This window comes from Alligator mississippiensis, chromosome 6 (genome assembly GCF_030867095.1).
Source record: "Alligator mississippiensis isolate rAllMis1 chromosome 6, rAllMis1, whole genome shotgun sequence".
Classification (NCBI taxonomy): domain Eukaryota; kingdom Metazoa; phylum Chordata; order Crocodylia; family Alligatoridae; genus Alligator; species Alligator mississippiensis.
In genome coordinates this window covers 1,601,794-1,611,499 of record NC_081829.1, presented here as the reverse complement: position 1 = coordinate 1,611,499, position 9,706 = coordinate 1,601,794, and the positions used below count along the sequence as shown (strand labels likewise).

Below are 9,706 nucleotides of genomic sequence, written 5' to 3'. Positions count from 1 at the left end.
GGGGAGCTAGGGAAGATGCCATGCTTTTCAATATAATCCGCAGACGGCACAAGATAATTTAGCTTAAAGACGACAAGAGATGACTGTGAGCAACTTCAAGTCAAGAGACCTACCCAGATTAGGGGTGCATCTACACATTCATGAACGTGCTTTAGGTAATGCACATGAAATCTAGTACCTCCATTGTGAGGTACTAGAAAAAGGTGCATTAGCCTATTTTAATGGGCAACAGCTAAATAGCACTTTTTTGTGATGCTTTAATGCGTGTTAAAATAAGCTAATGCACATTAAAGTGCACATGTAGATGTGCCCTGTGTGATTAGATAACACGATGACTTAAGTTTAGAAATGCAAAGACCTGGTGGTTAAAAGGAATAATTGTTAAAGACTCATGCATATTCCTAAATTAGTGAATTCTAAATTAGCGATAAACCAATATCGTGTAAGGATAAAAGGGACACTTGTAATGTCTCTTGTTTAAACTAGAAAGGAGCTTTCAGGGCTCCCTCCAAAATAGGGGATACCCAGACTGGAACAAGCACATGGAAAATGGACATAGCCTTTTCCAGCCCCGGGGGTCAGGAATGAATGTTTTAAGCAGAACTGGACCCAGCAAAAGAAACGAGCAACGTTTCCCTGCCTTCTCTGCCGGTTACTTTACTGACCTCAGAGATTACTGAGAAAATCCCAGAACAAAGCACCGTGCAGTCATCGAGCCAAAAGAGCAAATGGGAAATTCAGCAATAAATTTTAAACAGCCAAGGCAGGCTCTTGGCACACCTAAAAGAAACTAAAAGGCAAAACAACTCAGAAGGCAAGAACAACTGTTAGCAAATAGACTTATGGGATAAACGCACACGTCTCTAGTGGCAATATGCAGGCAGCAAGGTGGTGGCACTACACAGTGATGAGCATTCAAAGCAGAATCCTTTGCACTTTAGCGTATTAAATATAGAATCAGATGGCTTAAAGGTAATATTTCCAGTCCCTTTGATGAACACTTGGCCCTGTTGTCCTAGACAGAGAATTGTAGACACTCCAAGCAATGAAGAGTTTCCCATGTGTGCGCTGCAATATGTCTGTCAGTGTGTGTGTATATATATAGAGAGAGAGAGAGCCGTCATCAAAATCAACAAAAATTGAATATTTCTGATTTACTTTTTCAGGGCTTTTTTTCCCCCCAGTGAGCAGGTGGCATGTGAGTCATCATCTCTCTCTAACTGAAATTATCACCGTGGTTTCATTTTTAGTCCAAAATCCACTAGTGTTTTGTTCTCTCTTTCTCTTCCAGACCTGCTTCTGCCTTTGCTGCAATAAATCTAGATGTGTGCATGCATTAACAATTTATAAAATTACTGAATTATGCTCTGTTCCAGGATGTGTACTATGAATTATACCCTGCAAGAAACATGAATTTGAAAACGTACAGTTGGTTCAGCGTGCTGCAGCAGGAATCACACATGCCTTTTGACCTTTTCTCACCTTTGCTTTTATATGGTTATGTTGATTTTCTGTGCAATTAATCTGAAACCTCAATCACTTATTCCCTAACCTTTGTTGGAGGGTGTGTGTTGTTATCAAGAGGAGCACATGACACAGACACTGTTTAAAACAAGTTCTTGGAGACACTGGGGAATAAGGTAATAGGTGGGGAATGGCAATAATTGCAGAGGTGTGGTACTGCCGTGTCTACATCCTGCCCGTCTGGAGGTGGATAACCAAGTCTCAAAAGCACAGCAAGAAAAAGGTGGTGTCTGCTCGACACAGCTCAACACGGACGTTTTCATGAGCATCACGTTGCATCCAAAACCAACCAACCCTCTCTAGTATCTGGTGTTTCTGGGGATGAGTGAGGAAGTTGAATGCTTTTTGTCCCAGTGTGAACGTCCTTTGTTGAAATTTAGGCAGGGCAAGATCTGTGCCTACATCTTGAATTTTGATTCATTTGTGTTGTAAGTCCCATACACAAGACCTTGGCCTTCTGGGTAAAAATCTTAGGTCCTGCAGTGGGCACAGCTGGGGTAAATACAATGAATACTCCATTCACTATTTACCCCAGCTGTGTCCACTGCAGGACCTACGGCAGAGGATGCTGTAGGCTCACCCTGGCCCCAACCCTCACCTCCCTGGAACCAGGCCCCCACTACAGAAAGGATGTGGACGAACTGGAGAGAGTCTAGGGGAGGGCAACAGAAATGGTTGTGGGGCTGGGGGACAGGACTGGTGAGGAGAGGCCGAGGGAAATGGGCTGGTTGAGTCTGCAGAAGGGCAGACCGAGGGGGATTGAATAGCAGCTTCACCTCCCTGCAGGGGGGCTGCAAAGAGGATGGAGCTGGACTGGTCTCAGTGGGGGCAGATGACAGAAGGAGCAATGGGCTCAAGCTGCAGCAAGGGAAGTTGAGGTTGGATATTAGGAGAAACTCTCACGAGAAGGGTGGTGAAGCACTGGGACAGGTTACCCAGAGAGGTGGTGCACTCTCCATCCTTGGAGGTTTATAGGACTCGGCTAGACAAAGCCTTGGCTGGGATGATGTCGTTGGGGCTGGTCCTGCTTGGAGCAGGGGTTGCACCAGATGTGATCTCCTGAGGTCCCTTCCAACTCTCATTTTCTATGATTGTATGAAAGTAGGGCTATTTTAATGTATACTGGTGTGTGATGATCCCCTAATGGGCTGTTATGCTGGCCAGGGAAGCACCAGTCCAGTCACACTCGCTGTGCAGGGCTGTTCAGTCCGCTCTGTGCATCACCAGGGCGCTGGATCATGAAGCAAGTGGATCAGACAGGGCCACGGTGAGGATTGTGTGCAGGTCCAGAGGGTCTACTGTGCATTTTGTTCTGCCTGGTTAAGTTTGAATAAGGAAGTCTAAGACCATGTCTGTTATGCAAAGGGGACATGGGCAGCCTGACCAAACAGCCTAGAGCCAGAAGTTAGGGGATCGGGAATAGGCAGGTCGGGTCTGTAATGGAGCAAGATGTAGGTAGATGGTCTCAGGGGGTAGAGCAAGCAGGAGGCTGGGGTCCAGAACCACGGCACTAGCCAGGGGTTGTGGAGCAAGCGGCCGTAGGGACCAGGATGTGGGCCGTCACCAACCTAAGCCATCGGTCAGAAGACAGGGGCCAGGAGCAAATGGGCCCGGGCCGGAGTCTGGAATAGAGGCAGCGGGGATCGAGTCAGAAGGCAGCAAGCAGGACCTGGAAAACTAGGAGTCAGGAGCTGGAGGGGTGTTTGCTGGTCAGTGGAAGGACTGCTGGAGCCATGCTGGTGCAGGTAAGGGGCCAGCTGGAAGCAGTTAGGCCATTAGGAGCCAGGCTCACTCAGCTCATCAAGTCCAGCTGGGGCTCATCAGCCCATCCGCTGCCCTAACTCCCAACAGCCGGGAGCAAGGGAAGCCAGAAGAAACCCACGTACTTACCATCCCTCTTCTTGTCTCTCTGTCCACAATGGTGAGGTATTTCTTTCCCCCCAGTCTTAGGATACCCTTGCATTAGGAAATGCGGGTTGGAAGGGACAGCACATCTAGTGCAACCCCTGCTCCAAGCAGGACCAGCCCCAGCTACATCATCCCAGACGAGGCTTTGTCTCCATCCTTGGAGGTTTTGAAGACTGGAGTAGACTGCACCACCTCTCTGGGTAAGCTGTTCCTACTTTCCTCGTGAGAAATACTTCCTAATATCTCACTGACACTTCCCTTGCAGCAAGCAGCGGTGGGGGCAGCTGGTACCTGCATGCGTGTTGCTGCGTGTTGGTGCACGTTGTGTCCTGAGGAAGCAGAGAGGGATCTTGTTCCCGGGGCGGTGGGTGCCTGGGGAGGGAGGGAGGCAGTACCGCTGTCTTCTGCCGGTCAGGGGTGGGAGGGAGTTGCTTGCCATAGTGGCAGTGCTGGAGAGGCCGCTCGGGATGTGTGCCAAAACAGCCCTTTCTTTGGCTTTAAATTTCCTTTGATGACATCTACGGATCGGCATAAAGTACAGTTCAAAATGAACGGACTCCTGCAGCAATTGCCCTAAAGCCAAGCGCCTTCTCCGGTCTTAAAAACCTCTCTGCATTTTGAAATGTCGCTTTAGTGTGATTTGGGCCACTTACCTCATGAAATCTTGGCTTTACTAAAAGCCACCTTCATTAATGAAGCAGTAACTTTTTTTTTTCTATTGATTTTTTTAAAAAAAAATATATTTCTGTATCTTCTGCTACAATAAACAGACTTGCTGAGCCACATGTATGATTTTTTCCCTCTTAACTCCTGCGGTGCCAACATCTTGAGCAGCAGAGGGGAGAGCGTTGAGAGTGGATGAGTATGAGCAGGAAACAGCTTGGAAAAGGTCTTCTAGAGATGGCAGATGTGGCATGGCCTGCAGCGGCAGGGTTTGATACTGCAGGGAAATAAATGGACGTGTCCAGCAGGAATGTTGTTTGAGATGCCCTGGGCAGAATTCGGATGCAGTGGTGCACCGGACACCCAAAATGTAGCTCGGAGTCACCTCTGCACTACCAGCGAGCGTGGAGGAGCAGCTCTGTTACCCCGTCTGAGTGTGTGCGGGTCCCCAGTTATCAATGGGGAGGTGTGTGCGTGTCTTCAGAGGGCAATCCTACTCCTATCATGCAGGTGCACACTCACTTACACATGTAATAGAAGGCAATCCTATTCCTATCATGGGGGTGCATGCGTGCACACACACATGTAATAGAGGGCCATCCTCTTCCTATCATGGGGGGGGTGTGCGTGCGCACACACACAGGATTATTAGAAAGCAATCCTATTCCTATCATGGGGGCGGGCACACACGCACATAGTAGGCAATCCTAGTCCTCTCATAGGGACACGCAGAGGAGTAACAGAGGGAAATCTTATTCCTATCATGGGGGCATGCATGCACACACATGCATGTGTGCACGCACATGTAATAGAGGGCAATCCTGTTCTTATCATGGGGCAGGCACACACAGAGGGGTAATAGAGGGAAATCTTGTTCCTATCATGGGGGCATGCATGCACACACACATGTGCACACACACATGTAATAGAAGGCAATCCTGTTCCTATCGTGGGGGCACACATGCACACACATGCATGTGTGCACACACACATGTAATAGAGGGCCATCCTGTTCTTATCATGGGGCAGGCACACACAGAGGGGTAATAGAGGGAAATCTTGTTCCTATCATGGGGGCACGCATGCACACACACACACATGTGCACACACACGTAATAGAGGGCAGTCCTGTTCCTATCGTGGGGGCATGCATGCACACACATGCATGTGTGCACACACGTAGGGGTAATAGAGGGCCATCCTGTTCCTATCATGGGGCAGGCACACACACAGGGGTAATAGAAGGCAATCCTGTTCCTATCATGGACACATGCGCGTGCACACACACACGTAGGGGTAATAGAGGGCAATCCTGTTCCTATCATGGGCACACACACACAGACACAGAGGGGTGCTAGGACTCCTCCTACACCCAAGGCAGGTAACTGAGAGTTGGTCAGGTCGCGCTTTGGTTACCCGCGAGGTGAAATAAAGCCCCGCACGAGCGGTGTGGGATGTGGGGCAAGTGCCAAGGAGGCAGAGCGATGCTTCTGTCCTGCCCCACGTGGTTGCTGACAGCCGGCTTGCCGGAGCGGTAGCTGAAATCCCAGGTCAGCGGTGCGGTGCGATGCAGGGCCTGGCCGTTCCTATCCTACGTGCTCCTCGCAGGGCAGCCCACCCGAGCTCAGCTGTGTCCTCGGGATGTACGCCTGGCGGAGATGAAGTCCAGCCTGAAGCTCAATTTCCAACTCCAGTCACCTGCCTGCCTGCGAGCGGTCACCTTCCTGAGAAAGAGGCACGTTTGTCTCCTTTACATTTACATGGGGATTACTAGAGACTAGGAAAGTGCTTTAAAATGATATAATGTCTCTGCACCTCATCAAACCCTTCCCCTTCCACCAATTTCTGCCTGATTTACTGTTAATATTGCACACTCCCATCACCCTGCAGTGAGAGGCAGTGATTATTTTTCCATCGCCATAAAGAATGTAAAAGAGATGGGAAAAATCAGTTCAATTCACAGAAGGTTTATTTAAAAAAAAAAAAAGATTTTTTTTTTCCCCTGGAAAAGCACAATAACATTTTGTAGGTCTGCAATAATCAGCTTCTTAGCCTAATGGATGTGTTGCACTTATCTTTGACAAAAAATTATTAATGGGAGTTGATTTAGACTGTGACTCAGTTCCCTTCCAAAGTCAAGTTATTAATTTTACTCTAAAGAAAATAAGGGCTCTGATACATTTCAAGATGTGAATTTGCAATTTCGACTGCTCGGTTTGTTTTAATGCTTTGGTTTAGACAAGCTTTGTCCAATGGCAAATCCCTCCTCGGTGCTAATTTAGGGGGAACTTTTGAGAAGTGGAAACTACAAACGCATCTCAAATGCTTTCCAGAAGTTAATGGCAGAAAACAAATGGTCTGACAGAATTTCTCTTGCTCCGAAAAGATTTTTTTTTACATCTATATGAAAAGAAAGATCCTGGGAAGCTGTAGTCCTTAGACTGAGAGAATACAAAGAAGAAATTATTGTCTGAAGCAGTGTACAGCCAGTACCAATTTTCTGGCAATAAGAGCGTAATAAGAGTAATAAGAGCAATGGCCACTTACCAGATGCATTTCCCTGGGATCATTTTTACTATCGCCTGTTCAAGTGATGCTCCCCATCGCAGCAACAGCAGCGCAGGAGCAGCTTAGCACCAGGGCACTGAAATGGCACCGGTTAAATTTTATTCAATAGATGAGAGCTTCACAGCAATGTAATGTGGATGCATGGGATGCAGTGCTGAAACGCGTGGACCCTGATAGCGTGTGTAATTCCAGGGATGATGCCAAACCATGTCCCTACCCTGCGATGATTGGCACCTTAGCAATAATTCTGTCTATAATTACAGAAACCTCTTTTATGCGCCTTTCAGTATTGCCGATTTCAGTCTCCGTCGACGAGTTTATTTGACTGCTTTTGGATTCCTCCTGTAGAGACCGAGCCCTGGGTTTTAGGAGAAACCTCCTCTGACTACGCCAAAGCACCCTCAGCTGGCTTTGCTTTTGGCAGACAAATAAAACCATCCCCTCCTCGTTGATGCGATGTCCATTCGCTGCGCAGCCGTGACACCTTGCTTGAAATGTGTGTAAAAGTGCCCGAGGGCCGTTTGCAGAACATGTAAGCGGGAACTCGGGACCCGTTTGGAGGAAACGGTGCCTGGGCTGGCTTGCTCTGGTGCGCGGGGATGCCCAGATTGAACGCCCTTTATGTCCACATCTCTGGGGTTGGTGTCATGAGAGCACAGGGAGGCTAAGACAGGCATTTCGTCGTGGGCAGGGGGTTTGGGCACTGGTGGGTGAGCAGGACCGGTCTGACTGCACCCAGCATCTTTTTGGTGCGAGCACGTTGTTTTCTGTAGGCCCAGCAGATTGGGAACGGGGTTTACACGGGTTCTCTTCCGAACTGCGCACGCCGCGCGGTAGGTGACCTAACCCCCCTCCGTTACTTTAGTCATTTATAAACCTGGGTGACAGGCTTTAACTTCCTTGCAGAGTCTCTATAAAACACCGAAGCGAGTGGAGTTTGTTGTAGCTTAATCCTCCTCCGGGAGCTAAGACCGCTTTATTCCTGAACAAAAGCGTTCGCTGGGGGGTTTAGTTTGCGTTGACTTATGCACATTGATTTCATACCTTTTTTGTGATTCTCCTTAACTTTTCTCCAAGTGTCTCTCTGTGAAGACCCGAGTTTGCTGCTTTTTGTTGGCACCGGCATATCTGAGCATCTTCGGTGTTAAATAATTGGCAACAGCACGTTCCCTAGTGGGTTTCAGAAAATCTCTGGCTTGTGTTAGCTCTGGATTATTGGAAGCTCAGCTTGGGGCCATGTTTTCGTGTGGGGTTTTTTTATGGGAAGGGGATGGAGGAGGACATCACAGTATACCTGGCGTAATGATTGTGGTGCAGAAGCGATTGGGTCGGGAGGCTTGCAGCATTTCCTATGCGTGGTCAGAATCTGGATTCATCTACTTTCTGAAAGATAATTCACAGGCAGAGATAATCAACTGTGTGTGCTTCGTCCTTGGCCTGATGCGTTTTCATGGGGGTCCACACAGCGACATATGATGGTGTCTTTAGCCTGTCCCAAACGTGCGTTGAACCAGGAGCAGCCCGGTGCACACGCCTGTTAATCTAGTGCAAACCCATCCAGAAGACTTCAAAAGTAAACCTGGAAAAATCAGGTACTCTTTTGATTCATGGCAGATTGAAATGCTCCGTGTTACGTGCACACGGCAAATATTCCCTAACACGGGTCCAGTCAGACCTCCAGGCATCCCACAATGCACCCGTTTGCTGTTGGTCCCGAGGTGAGGAATTTGCTCATGCCTGAAATCAGTCTTGCTCACTTCCAAACACACACAACATCGAGGGCAATTGCAATAAAGGAGGCAAAAGATGTGATTTTGCAGTCCTATGCGGGAATGTAAAAATTTAAATGCATCAAAATTGAAGAAGGCCGTCGTTTTGGGTTGCATTGTGCGAGGCTGGTGAGGAGAAGAATTGTCCCCACGTGCCCTGATGAGGCTCAGACTGCTTGGGAGTGTTCAGGACTTGCTATTTGGCTTTCATATCACCGAAAGTTTGTTTTCGGAAGTTTAAATTGTACAGCTGCCCTGTGGTAGCTTGTGTGTTGTAGATCAAACAGAAGTGAACTTAAACTGCCCTTTACAGTCAAATCAAATAGTCCAACAACACAGATTTATTTGCAAATCGTTCTTCAAAGTTCACGTAAGTAGCTTTCAAAACAGGGAAAATAAGCAGGGAGAATAAAGATTTTAACGTTTTAAAACAGAAATAGAGTGGTTATTTTTAACTTTCAAGCTGCTTTCCTTCCTCCTTTTCGACGGGGCTGGACAACTGTAATCTTTTGACTCGGGAAGGAAGGGCTTCTAGCCAGAACGGCCTCCGACCAAATCCAGCCTCCATCGTTTTGCAGAAGAGGTGCGGTGGGCACCGGGCGGGTGACACCTTGGCGTCTGCCGGCGTGTGCTCCACGTACCAGAAGAAAAGGCTTTAAAGAAGCAGAGACATTAAATGTAACCTGTATGGCGAAAGGGGCAGTGAAATGCACTCTACATATGATAAAGGAATGAATATGCATCGGTTAAAGTGTCGGCTCCATGTTAGTTTTGCCAGTGATTTAGTGCATAGCCCTTTCCCAGCCAGTTTTGGGCAGATGCATCTCTTCCTCCCCTCCGTGCCTCTCTCGTGGCTTGGAACGAAGCACGCCTTCCTAGCTGTAAAATGAGGACAATCATTCCTATTATTTAAGGGGTTGAGAAGCTCCCCAAGTATTTGGGCGGCATGTTAAAGGTGCGAAGCACTATGCAGATGCTAAATGCTGTTATCCAGCAAATGCAGTGATTAAATATCTACTTTGTCCATTTTGAAGGCTCACGTGCTCTTGGAATAGCCCTTAGCAAATTACTGACCGCCGGTTAGCGGCTAGATGGTTGGACTCCAAACTTCAAGTGTTGTAGGTGCTAGAGCAAACTTGTGCATAAGTTTTGAAAGAAAAAATGTTCAAAAAATGGAGTGGTGATAAATGATTTGGGAGGCAATGCAAGCAGCCTTTGAAGGATGTGGAATGATGCACAGTTCGTGGTAGGAAAAGAAAAATGAAACGCCAATT

The 9,706-nt window shown here is 47.8% G+C and overlaps 1 long non-coding RNA gene across 1 annotated transcript in view; it reads left to right on the top strand.

The window, feature by feature from the left end:
- The first annotated feature begins 2,578 nt into the window (after window positions 1-2,578).
- LOC109283796 (uncharacterized) overlaps window positions 2,579-9,706 on the top strand; it is a 232,213-nt gene continuing 225,085 nt past the window's right edge. Inside the window, exon 1 of the long non-coding RNA XR_002091066.2 lies at window positions 2,579-3,632. This is a non-coding gene — a long non-coding RNA (uncharacterized LOC109283796). The remainder of the gene's footprint in view (window positions 3,633-9,706) is intronic.